Below are 17,487 nucleotides of genomic sequence, written 5' to 3'. Positions count from 1 at the left end.
CACCGGCTTCCCTTAGGTTACACTTTAACTGTCATTGATAGATGATGTCAATAAAAATATCTATTCTTTTTCCGATTATTTCCCCTTATAGGTTATTGCAAAATATTGAGTGTAGTTCCCTGTGCTATCCAGTAGTTCCTTGTTGATGATCTATTTTATACATAGCAGTGTGTATGTGTGAATTCCAAACTGTTAATTTATCCCTCCTCCCACCTTTCCCCTTTGGTAATAATAAATTATAAGATTTTATACTTCTCAGAAATGGGGGAGCTGAAAGAGAGGTATCATTTTCAATGGAAAAGCATTTAAAACAAGATTGAAGCTTTAACCAAGATTATTAGATGTACATCCTTGGAAAGAAATCACTTCATTTCTCTAATATTGACCTGACAAATAAGACAAACCTTTTCAGTGAACTTGCTTATAATAAAGTGATGGAAATATCAAATGGAAGTGTTAGAAACATCTTATTTTACCCGAGCCTTATAAACTGTTCTATGTTAACTACAGTTTGGCTCACACATCTGTTCATTGAAGTTACAATAGTCTCAATTTCTGTTACTGATCCTCCAGAGTGGACCCCAACAAGGGTCCCCCTGCCCAGTGTCATTGGGGCCAACAGATCGAGACTGAGTTTGGTTCACAAGCAAAGGAAACTTTATATTTTGATCAGAGAATGGAGAGGTGAGAGCATGCACTACCGCGTGGGCTGTGGGCTGGACTGCTGTGTAGAGATCCTGTCAGAGTCAGTGGGAGGGAGGGGGCGGAGCTCTCGAGGGCCGGGTTGGCTGCAGCTCAGGCTCTATATCACGGAGTCTGCACTGGGCCCCAGCAGCTGAGGTGTCGACCCAGCCATTCTGCACTAGGAAATCTGGTCTGAAGTGCCGGGTGTGGAACCTCTGCATGCGGGACCCTAGGAGCACGTGAAATTAGACAAAGCACAAAGGATAAAAAAGATCAGACTTGACTTTATTGCCCAGATTCTATTTTTATCTCCCAGGGATTTTTAATGGGCTTTGCTGGGGACAAACCCCTCCTCTGCCTTTTGTCCCGTTCCTCATTCTTGGAGTGCTGAGGGTGCAGACCCTTCTTCTGTAACTGCTGAGTGCTGAGTTGGGAGCCCTCATACCAGGGGACGAGGGTCAGAACTTCTCCCCAGGAGCCTCCATGGGGACGTTGATTGGCCCCAGGACCCCTGCCTCCCTGCTCGTCTGCCTGAGCACCAGCATTGGAAGTGTTATAGATTCTAATGACCTTTAAGGGTCCAGGAAAGAGATGTGCAGAGACGCTGTGGGGGCCGATTTCACCCCGCCCCACATTTGTTCGGCCACCTTAGGCTGACCGTTTCTGCCAGCCTAGATGCTCTGACCAGTAGTCTGCTCTTTCTTCAGTTAGGCCCCTGAATTAACGTAAAAACAGCACCAGGTGTCAGAGCCCTGCCCGCTCAACTCCCAGACAGTCCAGGGTCAGTGGTGATCAAGGACCATGATGGCCACTGAGTCAACAGCCTTTTGAAGTAAACAGGAGTCCAGCCGGTCTTATTGGCCACCATCATCACGGTGTCTGTAGGCTTTTCTATGGTGACAGTGTGATATACGGTTCCCCCGCCAAGATTATTAGCTCCCCTCCGGGTGCAGTAAGTCCTGCAAGCAGTAGTCTACTCCTTCGGGACACACTATTGTTGTTTTATGAGAGAAACTTCAGGTCAAGTGATGTTCACACGAGTCGTCATGGTGCCCTGTTGCCCCCGGTTATCTCTCTGGATGTTGGAGTTGGAGGGCCTCCTCACTCGAGGTCGTTGTACCCACGGAGCGAACCCTGCAACTTCAGGGCATGGTTGGTGATTAGGATCACCACGTGGGGTCCTTTTCCCTTAGGAGGGAGGTGGCCTTTTGGGCTGCTGATTTCCAGGTTTTTAGATACCACCAGTATCTTGGCCAGATGTGGCAGTGGGCCAAGCCCCTTGGTGACTGTAGTTTATCCTACCTGGATGGCATTCTTGCGTTGTTCCATTTCAAGTGGTCCCAGTTTTTGCACTAATTCTCCAATGGCGATTCACCTTTCACCGGGAATGGAAAGGTCAAAGGGTTTAGCTCAATTAGGGAGTTCCAGGGCAAGGGTCTGAATTGACTGCTCTTTCCATTCTTGAAAGGCCACTTCTGGATTCTGTTCAAAAGGATCATCATCTTTTCCTTTCAGTGTTTCATATAGAGGCCCAGCTAGTAGACTGTAGTTAGGGATCCAGAAGCAGCAAACCCTGGCCTCCCCAGGAACCCCTAAGCTGTCTTCTAGTTTTAGAAAGGGGTAAGGCTGCAAATGGTTTCTTCCCTTTCCTGGGATGGGCTTGTCTGACCTTGTGTGAGAATGAAGCCAAGGCAGGTCACCGCAGTCTGTGATATTTGAGCTTTTTCTTGGACAACTTCTATCCTTTATTGGCTTGGTAGTTCAGAGGCCTCCTTAGTAGGGCTGGCGATCAGAATGTCATCTGCATATTGAAGGAGGGTTTCCTTTTCCAGAGGTAGAACTTTTCGGTCTTTAGCTAAGCTTTCCCCAAAGATGGTGTGGGAATTTTTGAACCCTTGGGGCAAGACGGCCCGGAAGTATTGTTTTAGTTGTATGTTGAGTCCTGCCACTCACAAGCCAAAATTTCTTGTGACTCTGGGACTAATGGAATACAAAAGAAGGCATCATTGAAGACTAATACAGAATACCATGTCCTGGTGGTTGGTAGAATGACCAGCAGGGTGTAGGAATCAGGAGCACCTGGAGGTATATCCTCGGTGGCTTCACTGACTGTCCTGACATCCTTTACCAGGTCCCCAGCAGCCCATGGGGCTCTCGTGGTCAGGCCAATCCTAGGATATGGAGCTCTCCTGGGCAGGTACCCCACCCCCAACCCAGCCCACGGGGCTCTCATGGTCAGGCCCCTCCCAGGATACAGAGCTACCCTTGCAGGTACCGTGGCAGGGCTGGGCACACAGGAACCGTGCACATAGCCCTCATTGAAGAGCACCCCAGCTCACCTGTCGCTCAGAGCTGACACAGAGCACCTCAGAGCAGGACTTGAACTAACAAACAGCAGCTCCGACAGGTCTGTGACCCTGGGCATCACTCTGTGTGGCCTCCCTCCACCTGGTCTTCCAGAGACTTCCACTGCACCCAGGGCACCAGGCCTCTGTCTCCAACCACCACCCACCCCTCCTCTCCCTGACTCCTGGGTTCCTCTCATTAGGAGAGGGTTTTCTTGAAGTTGTCTCCCACTCATGGGCCAGATAAAATGATTAGAAAACAAGCCAAAGCTGCAGCCCCTTGTCTATCCTGACTCTCAGGAGCCCACACCTGTTCCTTGGACCTGGCCGGTTCAGCAAGTTCCATTTTCTGCAACTGTGAGCCCCTGAGGGGTGATGATTGGCTGACCTGGGCAGCCTTACCGTGCTGGCCAGCCCTCTCCAGGTGTGCCTGGGTTGAGATCACTATAAATACCACTCCAGGCAGCAAGAGCCCCTGCAGCTGTGCCTGACGCCATTTTCTCTGCCCTGTCAGCAGTCTCGGGGCTGGGCTGGTGGGAGGGAGTGAGAGGCCACGGCTTTGTGGGTGGCCCAGTGTGAGTGGGGCTCTGCTGGACTTTCTGCAGCAGTTGCCAGGCTGCCACCTGCTAAAGAAGAGGATGTGTCACCCATACCTGCTGCTGGAATTTCTCCCTGGGCAGAGGTGAGGAAGGAAAAAAGCAGTGGGGGCAGGGACAGGACGGGTATCTCAGGCAGGGAAATGGAAATCTTCCAGAAGAGCACCCAGGGCCAGGACCATCCTGGCTGGCCTGCAGGCACCAAGTCGGCCGGCATGCTGTCACTCGTGTGGCTCTATGGCCCTTCTTCTAGGCTTTCAAGTCCTTGTACATATTCAGGTGTTTTACCTGGGAAGGGTGGGAACAGTTCAGCAGCAACTGGCCTGGGGCTCAGCTCACGTTTACTCACAGATGCCACGGCACGGTGCCCCAGCTTTGCAATGAGGACGCTCGTTGTGTGGGGGCTGCTGGCTGAATGGGAGACGATTCCACACCACTGACCAACTTCAGAATTGTTTACAACTGGAGCAAGTGCCCTGATACGGTTTTCCTCTGAGTAACTGGTGGGTTCTGATTTTTTTTCTCTTTTTCGTTTTTGGTTCAAGGTAGATTTTATTCCTCTTTTTTTGTATTTACAGATATAAACATGGAAATAATTTATTCATATAAATACATGTATGTGAAGGGAATAATTGTTTCTTCTGTTTTATTTTTTAAATTTTATTTCTTTTTAATTTTGTATTTTATTTTATACTTTTATACAGCAGGTTCTTATTGGTTATCTATTTTATACATATAAATGTTTACATGCCAATCCCAATCTCTCAACTCCTCCCACCACCACCACCCCTCCAAGAGCTTTCCCCCCTTGTTGTCCATACGATTGTTGTCTACATCTGTTGCTCTATTTATGCCTTGCAAAACGGTTAATCTATACAGTTTTTCTAGGTTCCACATATATGCATGAATATACAAGATTTGCTTTTCTCTTTCTGACTTACTTCACTCTGTATGACAGTCTCTAGATCCATCGACGTCTCTACAAATGACCCAATTTCATTCCTTTCATGGCTTAGTAATATTCCATTTTATATATGTACCACATCTTTATGCATTCGTCTGTCTGTGGGCATTTAGGTTGCTTCCATTACCTCGATATTGTAAATAGTGATGCAATGAACATTGCGGTGAATGTCTCTTTTTGATTTATGGTTTTGTCTGGGTATATGTCCAGTACTGGGATTGCTGTATCATAGGGTAATTCTATTATTAGTTTCTTAAGAAACTCCATATTGTTCTCCATAGTGACTGTATCAATTTATATTCCCAACAATAGTGGAAGAGGCTTCCTTTTCTCCACACCTTTTCCAGCATTTGTTGTTTGTAGAATTTCAGATGATGCCCATTCTAACAGGTGTGAGGTGATACATCATTGTTGAGTCCATTTCGTTGAGCAAGGGGTAGGTCTTGTCTATAACATATTTGGCTTATGGAACGGTATCTGTGCTAATTTCAAACTCTGGTTTTATGCAGCACCCCAACTCACCTTTCCCCTTAAGCAAGCATAAGTTGGTTTTCTAAACTTGAGACCCTGTTCTGTTTTGTAATTCAGTTCATGTGTAGCCAAGTTTACATTCCGTGCATTAGTGATACCTTATGATGTTTCTTTTTCTGTGTGACTTATTTCACTTAGAATCATCAAGCCTCAATCCACTCATTATGCTGGTACAGGCCTGGTGATACAGATATCATTGTTGAGTGGTATTCTATTGTACGTAAGTACCGCAAATTCTTTATCAATTATTTGTACTCTGGGATATTTAACTTGTACTGTAGAAGAGGTTCCTGTAAACAGAGCCGTCCCAAATTTTGGGGTGGCTGTGTCTTTTTGATTTTAATTTCCCTAAGCTATAGGACCATAAGTGGAAATGCCCTAGACTCTGTTGCTTTGTTTTTCAGATGTTTCAGGAAACACCATACACTTCTCCAGAGTGGCTGTTGGCAATTTACATCCCGCCCTTCAGCATAACAAGGCCCCCGGTTCTCCATGGCCTGTCCTGCCTTTCTGGATTTTACACTTTTTTCAGATGGCCCTTTTGACCAGGGGGCAGTGAGACTTCATTGTAGTGCAGATTTCCTTTGCAAGCTTGCTTGGTTGGCCAAAAAGGGCGTATGCGTTTTTTCCTGAATATATTCAGGAAAAAACGCATACGCCCTTTTTGGCCAAGTGCATCATTGTGGACGTTCTGCCTCTTTTCCTATGCTTTACATGCAATTCCAGTCTACCTCCTGAAATCGGTTTCCTGCAATTCTGCCCCGCTTTCAAGTCCTCTTGGCAGCCTTACTTCAATATATTTTTGGACGATAGCTGTCATTTATAACTCTGCAGGTTTGTGAATGACAGTGCCCCTGAACTCCTTTCTTCAACTCGCTTTCTTATGAGATGGCCGCAACACCGCAGGATTGCATCAGGCCCTAGTGTGGTTCCGGCACGGCACGCTGAGCCTTTGGTTAATTCCTCTTCCTGTGGGAAATGAGAGTTAAATTTTCCCGTCCAGACACCTCCAGCTAGCCTTCCATTGGTTCTCCCTATTCCAGTTCATCTTACGCAGAAATTGCAAACTGGGCCAAACAGGAGGTTAAAGGCACTGACTCTCCAAGTGGGCAGAGGGTTAGTAAAGCGTCTGGAATGTTGCACCCGAGTACCAGGGGACTTAAACTGAGACACATTTGAATACGTTTCCCGATCACACGGTGGATCATACTCTGGGTTCCACATGCATGTTTTAGCTGAAGGAAGAATCCCTTAAACCTGGAGAGTTGAGACCCATGGAATGGGTACCATGCAGTATGACTTCAGAGGGTCTGCATTTGCTCACCGAACCTCACCAATCCTATCACTGCTGCGTTTATGCCGCTGTCCACACGCTTGATTCTCTTTCGGAGACATATAAATCCATAGGTTTTAAGATTCTTAGTAGTCAGGTATATTCTTAGGCGTTTAATATGGGGTGTTGAGTCCACTTCGTTGAGCAAGGAGTAGCTCTTGTCTATTACATATTTGGCTTATGGAACGGTATCTGTGCTAATTTCAATCTCTGTTTTTATGCAGCACCCCAACTCACCTTTCCCCTTAAGCAAGCATAAGTTGGTTTTCGACATTTGAGACCCTGTTCTGTTTTGTAATTCAGTTCCTGTGTAGACAAGTTTACATTCCGTGTAGTAGTGATATCTTATGATGTTTCTTTTTCTGTGTGACTTATTTCACTTAGTATCATCGTACCTGAATCCACTCATTATGCTGCTACGGGCCTGATGACATAGATTTCATTGCTGAGTGATATTGCATTGTACGTAAGTACCACAACTTCTTTATCCATTTTTCGCTTTCTGCGACATTGAACTTGTACCGTAAACGAGGTTCTTGTAAACAGAGCCGTCCGAAACGTTGGGGTGGCTGTTTCTTTTTGATTTTAATTTCCATAAGTTATAGGACTTAAGAGGAAGTGCCCTAGGCTCTGTTGCTTTGTTTTTTGGATGTTTCAGGAAACACCATACACTTCTCCAGAGTGGCTGTTGGCAATTTACATCCCGCCCATCAACATAACAAGGCTCCCAGTTCTCCGTGGCCTGTCCTGCCTTTCTGGATTTTACACTTTTTTCAGATGGCCCTTTTGACCGGGGGGCAGTGAGACTTCATTGTAGTGCATATTTCCTTTGCAAGCTTGCTTGGTTGGCCAAAAAGGGCGTATGTGTTTTTTCCTGAATATATTCAGGAAAAAACGCATACGCCCTTTGTGGCCAAGTGCATCATTGTGGACGTTCTGCCTCTTTTCCTATGCTTTACATGCAATTCCAGTCTACCTCCTGAAATCGGTTTCCTGCAATTCTGCCCCGCTTTCAAGTGCTCTTGGCAGCCTTACTTCAGTATATTTTTGGACGATAGCTGTCATTTATAACTCTGCAGGTTTGTGAATTACAGTGCCCCTGAGCTCCTTTCTTCAACTCGCTTTCTTGTGAGCTGGCCGCAACACCGCAGGATTGCTTCAGGCCCTAGTGTGGTTCCGGCACGGCACGCTGAGCCTTTGGTTAATTCCTCTTCCTGGTGGGAAATGAGAGTTTAATTTGCCCGTCCAGACACCTGCAGCTAGTCTCTCATTGGTTCTCCCTATTCCTGTTCATTGTACGCAGAAATTGCCAACTGGGCCAAACAGGAGGTTAAAGGCACTGACTCTCCAAGTGGGGAGAGTGTTAGTAAAGCGTCTGGAATGTTGCACCCGAGTACCAGGGGATGAAAACTGAGACACATTTGAACACGTTTCCCGATCACATGGTGGATCATACTCTGGGTTCCACATGCATGTTTTAGCTGAAGGAAGAATCCCTTAAACCTGGAGAGTTGAGACCCATGGAATGGGTACCATGCAATATGACTTCAAAAAGTCTGCATTTGCTCACCGAACCTCACCAATCCTATCACTGCTGCGTTTATGCCGCTGTAAACACGCTTGATTCTCTTTTGGAGACATATAAATCCATAGGTTGTAAGATGCTTATTAGTCAGGTATATTCTTAGGCGTTTAATATGGGGTGTTGAGTCCACTTCGTTGAGCAAGGAGTAGCTCTTGTCTATTACATATTTGGCTTATGGAACGGTATCTGTGCTAATTTCAATCTCTGTTTTTATGCAGCACCCCAACTCACCTTTCCCCTTAAGCAAGCATAAGTTGGTTTTCTACGTTTGAGACCCTGTTCAGTTTTGTAATTCAGTTCCTGTGTAGCCAAGTTTACATTCCGTGTAGTAGTGATATCTTTTGATGTTTCTTTTTCTGTGTGACTTATTTCACTTACAATCATCGCACCTAAATCCCCTCATTATGCTGCTACGAGCCTGATGACATAGATTTCATTGCTGAGTGATACTGCATTGTACGTAAGTACCACAACTTCTTTATCCATTTTTCGCTTTCTGTGATATTGAACTTGTACCATAAACGAGGTTCTTGTAAACAGAGCCATCCCAAACTTTGGGGTGGCTGTGTCTTTTCTATTTTAATTTCCGTAAACCATAGGACCATAAGTGGAAGTGCCCTAGGCTCTGCTGCTTTGTTTCTTAGATGTTTCAGGAAACACCATACACTTCTCCAGAGTGGCTGTTGGCAATTTACATCGTGCCCATCAGCATAACAAGGCTCCCAGTTCTCCATGGCCTGTCCTGCCTTTCTGGATTTTACACATTTTTCAGATGGCCCTTTTGACCGGGGGGCAGTGAGACTTCATTGTAGTGCAGATTTCCTTTGCAAGCTTGCTTGGTTGGCCAAAAAGGGCGTATGCGTTTTTTCCTGAATATATTCAGGAAAAAACGCATACGCCCTTTCTGGCCAAGTGCATCATTGTGGACGTTCTACCTCTTTTCCTATGCTTTACATGCAATTCCAGTCTACCTCCTGAAATCGGTTTCCTGCAATTCTGCCCCACTTTCAAGTCCTCTTGGCAGCCGTACTTCAATATATTTTTGGACGATAGCTGTCATTTATAACTCTGCATGTTTGTGAATGACAGTGCCCCTGAGCTCCTTTCTTCAACTCGCTTTCTTGTGAGCTGGCCGCAACACCGCAGGATTGCTTCAGGCCCTAGTGTGGTTCCGGCACGGCACGCTGAGCCTTTGTTTAATTCCTCTTCCTGGTGGGAAATGAGAGTTAAATTTCCCGTCCAGACACCTCCAGCTAGTCTCTAATTGGTTCTCCCTATTCCTGTTCATCTTCCGCAGAAATTGCAAACTGGGCCAAACAGGAGGTTAAAGGCACTGACTGTCCAAGGGGGGAGAGTGTTAGTAAAGCGTCTGGAATTTGCACACGAGTACCAGGGGACGATAACTGCGACACATTTGAACACGTTTCCCGATCACACTGTGGATCATAATCTGGGTTCCACATGCATTTTTTTTAACATCTTTATTGGAGTATAATTGCTTTACAATCGTGTGTTAGTCTGCTTTATAACAAAGTGAATCAGTCATACATAAACATATATTCCCATATGTCTTCCCTGTTGCGTCTCCCTCCCTCCCACCCTCCCTATCCCACCCCTCCAGGCTGTCACAAAGCACCGAGCCAATATCCCTGTGCCATGCGGCTGCTTCCCACTAGGTATCTACCTTACTACGTTTGTTAGTGTGTATATGCCCATGTCTCTCTCTCGCCCTGTCACAGCTCACCCTTCCCCCTCCCCATAACCTCAAGTCCGTTCTCTAGGAGGTCTGTGTCTTTATTCCTGCTTTACCCCTAGGTTCTTCATGACATTTTTTTTTCTTAAATTCCATATATATGTGTTAGCATACGGTATTTGTCTTTTTCTTTCTGACTTACTTCACTCTGTATGACAGACTCTAGGTCTATCCACCTCATTACAAATAGTTCAATTTCGTTTCTTTTTATGGCTGAGTAATATTCCGTTGTATATATGTGCCACATCTTCTTTATCCATTCATCCGATGACGGGCACTTAGGTTGTTTCCATCTCCGGGCTATTGTAAATACAGCTGCAATGAACATTTTGGTACATGACTTTTTGAATTTTGGTTTTCTCAGGGTATATGCCCAGTAGTGGGATTGCTGGGTCATATGGTAGTTCTATTTGTAGTTTTTTAAGGAACCTCCATACTGTTCTCCATAGTGGCTGAACCAATTCACATTCCCACCAGCAGTGCAAGAGTGTTCCCTTTTCTCCACACCCTCTCCAGCATTTATTGCTTCTAGATTTTTTGATGATGGCCATTCTGACTGGTGTGAGATGATATCTCATTGTAGTTTTGATTTGCATTTCTCTAATGATTAATGATGTTGAGCATTCTTTCATGTGTTTGTTGGCAGTCTGTATATCTTCGTTGGAGAAATGTCTATTTAGGTCTTCTGCCCATTTTTGGATTGGGTTGTTTGTTTTCTTGTTATTGAGCTGCATGAGCTGCTTGTAAATTTTGGAGATTAATCCTTTGTCGGTTGCTTCATTTGCAAATATTTTCTCCCATTCTGAGGGTTGTCTTTTGGTCTTGTTTATGGTTTCCTTTTTAGAAACATCTTATTTTACCCGAGCCTTATACACTGTTCTATGTTAACTACAGTTTGGCTCACACATCTGTTCATTGAGGTTACAATAGTCTCAATTTCTGTTACTGATCCTCCAGAGTGGACCCCAACAAGTGTCCCCCTGCCCAGTGTCATTGGGGCCAACAGATCGAGACTGAGTTTGGTTCACAAGCAAAGGAAACTTTATATTTTGATCAGAGAATGGAGAGGTGAGAGCATGCACTACCCCGTGGGCTGTGGGCTGGGCTGCTGTGTAGAGATCCTGTCAGAGTCAGTGGGAGGGAGGGGGCGGAGCTCTCGAGGGCCGGGTTGGCTGCAGCTCAGGCTCTATATCACGGAGTCTGCACTGGGCCCCAGGAGCTGAGGTGTCGACCCAGCCATTCTGCACTAGGAAATCTGGTCTGAAGTGCCGGGTGTGGAACCTCTGCATGCGGGACCCTAGGAGCACATGAAATTAGACAAAGCACAAAGGATAAAAAAGGTTAGACTTGACTTTATTGCCCAGATTCTATTTTTATCTCCCAGGGATTTTTAATGGGCTTTGCTGGGGACAAACCCCTCCTCTGCCTTTTGTCCCGTTCCTCATTCTTGGAGTGCTGAGGGTGCAGACCCTTCTTCTATAACTGCTGAGTGCTGAGTTGGGAGCCCTCATACCAGGGGGCGAGGGTCAGAGCTTCTCCCCAGCAGCCTCCAGGTGACGTTGATTGGCCCCAGGACCCCTGCCTCCCTGCTCGTCCACCTGAGCACCAGCATTGGAAGTGTTATAGATTCTAATGACCTTTAAGGGTCCAGGAAAGAGATGTGCAGAGACGCTGTGGGGGCCGGTTTCACCCCGCCCCACATTTGTTCAGCCACCTTAGGCTGACAGTTTCTGCCAGCCTATATGCTCTGACCAGTAGTCTGTGCTTTCTTCAATTAGGCCCCTGAATTAACGTACAAACAGCACCAGGTGTCAGAGCCCTGCCCGCTCAACTCCCAGACAGTCCAGGGTCAGTGGTGATCAAGGACCATGATGGCCACTGAGTCAACAGCCTTTTGAAGTAAACAGGAGTCCAGCCGGTCTTATTGGCCACCATCATCACGGTGTCTGTAGGCTTTTCTATGGTGACAGTGTGATATACGGTTCCCCCGCCAAGATTATTAGCTCCCCTCCGGGTGCAGTAAGTCCTGCAAGCAGTAGTCTACTCTTTTGGGACACACTCTTGTTGTTTTATGAGAGAAACTCCAGGTCAAGTGATGTTCACACGAGTCTTCATGGTGCCCTGTTGCCCCCGGTTATCTCTCTGGATGTTGGAGTTGGAGGGCCTCCTCACTCGAGGTCGGTGTGCCCACGGAGCGAACCCTGCAACTTCAGGGCATGGTTGGTGGTTAGGATCACCACGTGGGGTCCTTTTCCCTTAGGAGGGAGGTGGCCTTTTGGGCTGCTGATTTCCAGGTTTTTAGATACCGCCAGTATCTTGGCCAGATGTGGCAGTGGGCCAAGCCCCTTGGTGACCATAGTTTATCCTATCTGGATGGCATTCTTGCATTGTTCCATTTCAAGTGGTCCCAGTTTTTGCACTAATTCTCCAATGGCGATTCACCTTTCACCGGGAATGTAAAGGTCAAAGGGTTTAGCTCAATTAGGGAGTTCCAGGGCAAGGGTCTGAATTGACTGCTCTTTCCATTCTTGAAAGGCCACTTCTGGATTCTATTCAAAAGGATCATCATCTTTTCCTTTCAGTGTTTCATATAGAGGCCCAGCTAGTAGACTGTAGTTAGGGATCCAGAAGCAGCAAACCCTGGCCTCCCCAGGAACCCCTAAGCTGTCTTCTAGTTTTAGAAAGGGGTAAAGCTGAAAATGGTTTCTTCCCTTTCCTGGGATGGGCTTCTCCGACCTTCTGTGAGAATGAAGCCCAGGCAGGTCACCACAGTCTGTGATATTTGAGCTTTTTCTTGGACAACTTCAATCCTTTATTGGCTTGGTAGTTCAGAGGCCTCCTTAGTAGGGCTGGCGATCAGAATGTCGTCTGCGTACTGAAGGAGGGTTTCCTTTTCCAGAGGTAGAACTTTTAGGTCTTTACCTAAGCTTTCCCCAAAGACAGTGTGGGAATTTTTGCACCCTTGGGGCAAGACGGCCCGGAAGTATTGTTTTAGTTGTATGTTGAGTCCTGCCACTCACAAGCCAAAATTTCTTGTGACTCTGGGACTAATAGAATACAAAAGAAGGCATCATTGAAGACTAATACAGAATACCATGTCCTGGTGGTTGGTAGAATGACCAGCAGGGTGTAGGAATTAGGAGCAACTGGAGGTATATCCTCGGTGGCTTCACTGACTGTCCTGACATCCTTTACCAGGTCCCCAGCAGCCCATGGGGCTCTCGTGGTCAGACCAATCCCAGGATACAGAGCTACCCTTGCAGGTACCGTGGCAGGGCTGGGCACATAGGAACCATGCACATAGCCCTCATTGCAGAGCACCCCCAGCTCACCTGTCACTCAGAGCTGACACAGAGCACCTCAGAGCAGGACTTGAACTAACAAACAGCAGCTGTGACAGTTCTGTGACCCTGGGCATCACTCTGTGCGGCCTCCCTCCACCTGGTCTTCCAGAGACTTCCACTGCACCCGGGGCACCAGGCCTCTGTCTCCAACCACCACCCACCCCTCTCCCTGACTCCTGGGTTCCTCTCATTAGGAGAGGGTTTTCTTGAAGTTGTCTCCCACTCATGGGCCAGATAAAATGATTAGAAAACAAGCCAAAGCTGCAGCCCCTTGTCTATCCTGACTCTCAGGAGCCCACACCTGTTCCTTGGACCTGGCCGGTTCAGCAAGTTCCATTTTCTGCAACTGTGAGCCCCTGAGGGGTGATGATTGGCTGACCTGGGCAGCCTTACCGTGCCGGCCAGCCCTCCCCAGGTGTGCCTGGGTTGAGATCAATATAAATACCACTCCAGGCAGCAAGAGCCCCTGCAGCTGTGCCTGACGCCATTTTCTCTGCCCTGTCAGCAGTCTCGGGGCTGGGCTGGTGGGAGGGAGTGAGAGGCCACAGCTTTGTGGGTGGCCCAGTGTGAGTGGGGCTCTGCTGGACTTTCTGCAGCAGTTGCCAGGCTGCCACCTGCTAAAGAAGAGGATGTGTCACCCATACCTGCTGCTGGAATTTCTCCCTGGGCAGAGGTGAGGAAGGAAAAAAGCAGTGGGGGCAGGGACAGGACGGGTATCTCAGGCAGGGAAATGGAAATCTTCCAGAAGAGCACCCAGGGCCAGGACCATCCTGGCTGGCCTGCAGGCACCAAGTCGGCTGGCATGCTGTCACTCGTGTGGCTCTATGGCCCTTCCTCTAGGCTTTCAAGTCCTTGTACATATTCAGGTGTTTTACCTGGGAAGGTTGGGAACAGTTCAGCAGCAACTGGCCTGGGGCTCATCTCACGTTTACTCACAGATGCCTCGGCATGGTCCCCCAGGCTTGTAATGAGGACACTCCTTGCGGGGGGGCTGCTGGCTGCATGCGAGACGATTCCCCACCACTGACCAAGTTCAGAATTGTCTACCACTGGAGCAAGTGCCCTGATAGGGTTTTCATCTGTATAACTGGTGGGTTCTGTTTTGTTTTTTTCTTTTTTGTTTCAAGGTAGGTTTTATTCCTCTTTTTTGTACTTATGGATGTAAGCATGGAAATAATTCATTCATATAAATACATGTATGTGAAGGGAATAACTTTTTTCCGTTTTTTAAAAAATTTTATTTTTCATTTTATTTTATTTATTTTTTATACAGCAGGTTCTTATTGGTTATCTATTTTATACATATAAATGTATACATGTCAATCCCAATCTCCCAACTCCTCCCACCGCCACCCCCCCATGGCTTTCCCCTCTTTGTGTCCATACATTTGTTCTCTACATCTGTGTCTCTCTTTCTGCCCTTCAAACCTGTTCATCTGTACCATTTTTCTAGGTTCCACATATATGCGTTAATATACAATATTTGTTTTTCTCTTTCTGACTTACTTCACTCTGTATGACAGTCTCTAGATCCATCGACGTCTCTACAAATGACCCAATTTCATTCCTTTTTATGGCTAATAGTCCATTTTATATATGTACCACATCTTTATCCATTCGTCTGTCTGTGGGCATTTAGGTTGCTTCCATTACCTGGCTATTGTAAATAGTGCTGCAATGAACATTGTGGTGAATGTGTCTTTTTGATTTATGGTTTTCTCTGGGTATATGCCCAGTAGTGGGTTGCTGGATCATATGGTAATTCTATTTTTAGTTTTTTAAGGAACCTCCATACTGTTCTCCATAGTGACTATCAATTTACATTCCCACCAATCGTGGAAGAGGGTTCCTTTTCTCCACACCCTCTCCAGCATTTGTTGTTTGTAGATTTTCTGATGATGCCCATTCTAACAGGTGTGAGGTGATACCTCATTGTAGTTTTGATTTGCATTTCTCTAATAATTAGTGATGTAGAGCAGCTTTTCATGTGCTCCTTGGCCATCTCTATGTCTTCTTGGAAGAAATGTCTATTTAGATCTTCTGCCCATTTTTGTATTGGGTTGTTTGTTTTTTTAATATTGAGCTGCATGAGCTGTTTATATATATTGGAGATTAATCCTTTGTCCATTGATTCAGTTGCAAATATATTCTCCCATTCTGAGGGTTGTCTTTTTGTGTTTGTAGTTTCCATTGCTTTGCAAAAGCTTTTACGTTTCATTAGGTCCCATTTGTTTAGTTTTCTTTTTTATGTCATTACTCTAGGAGGTGGATCAAAAAAGATCTTGCTGTGATTTATGTTAGAGTATTCTTCCTATGTTTTCCTCTAAGAGTTTTATACTGTCCGGTCTTACATTAAGGTCTCTAATCCATTTTGAATTTATTTTTGTGTATGGTGTTAGGGGGTGTTCTAATTTCATTCTTTTACATGTAGCTGTCCATTTTTCCCAGCACCACTGATTGAAGACACTGTCTTTTCTCCATTGTATAGTCTTGCCTACTTTGTCATAGATTAGTTGACCATAGGTGTGTAGGTTTATCTCTGGGCTTCTTTCTTTTTTATTTTCCTTTTACACCTTTATTGGAGTATAATTGCTTTACAATGGAGTGTTAGTTTCTGCTGTATAACAAAGTGAATCAATTATACATATACATATATCACCATATCCCCTCCCTCTTACATCTCCCTCCCACCCTCCACATCCCACCCCTTTAGGTGGTCGCAAAGCACCGAGCTGATCTCCCTGTGCTATGTGGCTGCTTCCCAGTAGCTATCGATGTTACATTTGGTAATGTATATATGTCCATGGCACTCTCTCACTTCGTCCCAGCTTACCCTTCCCCCTCCCCGTGTCCTCAAGTCCTTTCTCTATGTCTGTGTCCTTAATCCTGTCCTGCCCCTAGGTTCTTCATAAACTTTTTTCTTTAGATTCCATATATCTCTGTTAGCACACGGTATTTATTTTTCTCTTTCTGACTTACTTCACTGTGTAGGACAGACTCTAAGTCCATCCCCCTCACTACAAATAACTCAGTTTTGTTTCTTTTTATGGCTGAGTAATATTCCATTTATATATGTGCCAGATATTCTTTATCCATTCATCTGTCGATGGACACTTAGGTTGCTTCCATGTCCTGGCTATTGTAAGTAGAACTGCAATGAACATTGTTGTATATAACTCTTTTTGAATTATGGTTTTCTCAGGGCAAATGCCCAGTAATTGGATTGCTGGGTCGTATGGTACTTCTATTTTTAGTTTTTTAAGGAACCTCTATACTGTTATCCCTAGTGGGTATAGCAATTTACATTCCCAGCAACAGTGCAAGAACGTTCCCTTTTCTCCAGTAAATGCCTCTCCAGCATTTATTGTTTGTAGATTTTTTGATGATTGCCATTCTGACTGCTGGGAAGTGATACCTCACTGTAGTTTTGATTTGCATTTCTCTAATGATTCGTGATGTTCAGCATCCTTTCATGTGTTTATTGGCAATCTGTATATCTCCTTTGGAGTAATGTCTATTTAAGTCTTCTGCCCAGTTTTTGGATTGTGTTGTTTGTTTTTGTGATATTGAGCTACACGAGCTGCTTGTAAATTTTGGAGATTAATCTTCTGTCATTTGCTTCATTTGAAAACATTTTCTCCCATTCTGAGGGTTGTATTTTTGTCTTGTTTATGTTTTCCTTTGCTGTGCAAAAGCTTTGAAGTTTCATTAGGTCCCATTTGTTTATTTTTGTTTTTATTTCCACTTCTCTAGGAGGTGGGTCAAAAAGGATCTTGCTGTGATTTATGTCATAGAGTGTTCTGCCTATGTTTTCCTCTAATAATTTTATAGTGTCTGGTCTAACATTCAGATCTCTAATTCATTTTGAGTTTATTTTTGTGTATGGTGTTATGGAGTGTTCTAATTTCATTCTTTCACGTGTAGTTGTCCAGTTTTCCCAGCACCACTTACTGAAGAGACTGTCTTTTCTTCATTGTATATCTTTGCCTCCTTTGTCATAGATGAGTTAGCCATAGGTATGTAGGTTTATCTCTGGGCTTTCTATCTTGTTCAATTGATCTATATTTCTGTTTTTGTGCCAGTACCATATAGTCTTGATTAATGTAGCTTTGTAGTATAGTCTGAAGTTAGGAAGTCTATTCCTCCAGCTCTTTTAATTTCCCTCAAGACTGCTTTGGCTATTCGGGGTCTTTTGTGTCTCCATACAAATTTTAAGATTTTTTTGTTCTAGTTCTGTAGAAAATGCCAGTGGTATTTGATAGGGATTGCATTGAATCTGTAGCTTGCTTTGGGTACTATAGTCATTTTCACAATATTGATTCTTCTAATCCAAGAACATGGTTTATACCTCC

This window comes from Lagenorhynchus albirostris, unplaced genomic scaffold (assembly GCF_949774975.1).
Source record: "Lagenorhynchus albirostris unplaced genomic scaffold, mLagAlb1.1 scaffold_74, whole genome shotgun sequence".
Classification (NCBI taxonomy): Eukaryota; Metazoa; Chordata; class Mammalia; order Artiodactyla; family Delphinidae; genus Lagenorhynchus; species Lagenorhynchus albirostris.
This window is presented reverse-complemented; position numbering follows the sequence as displayed.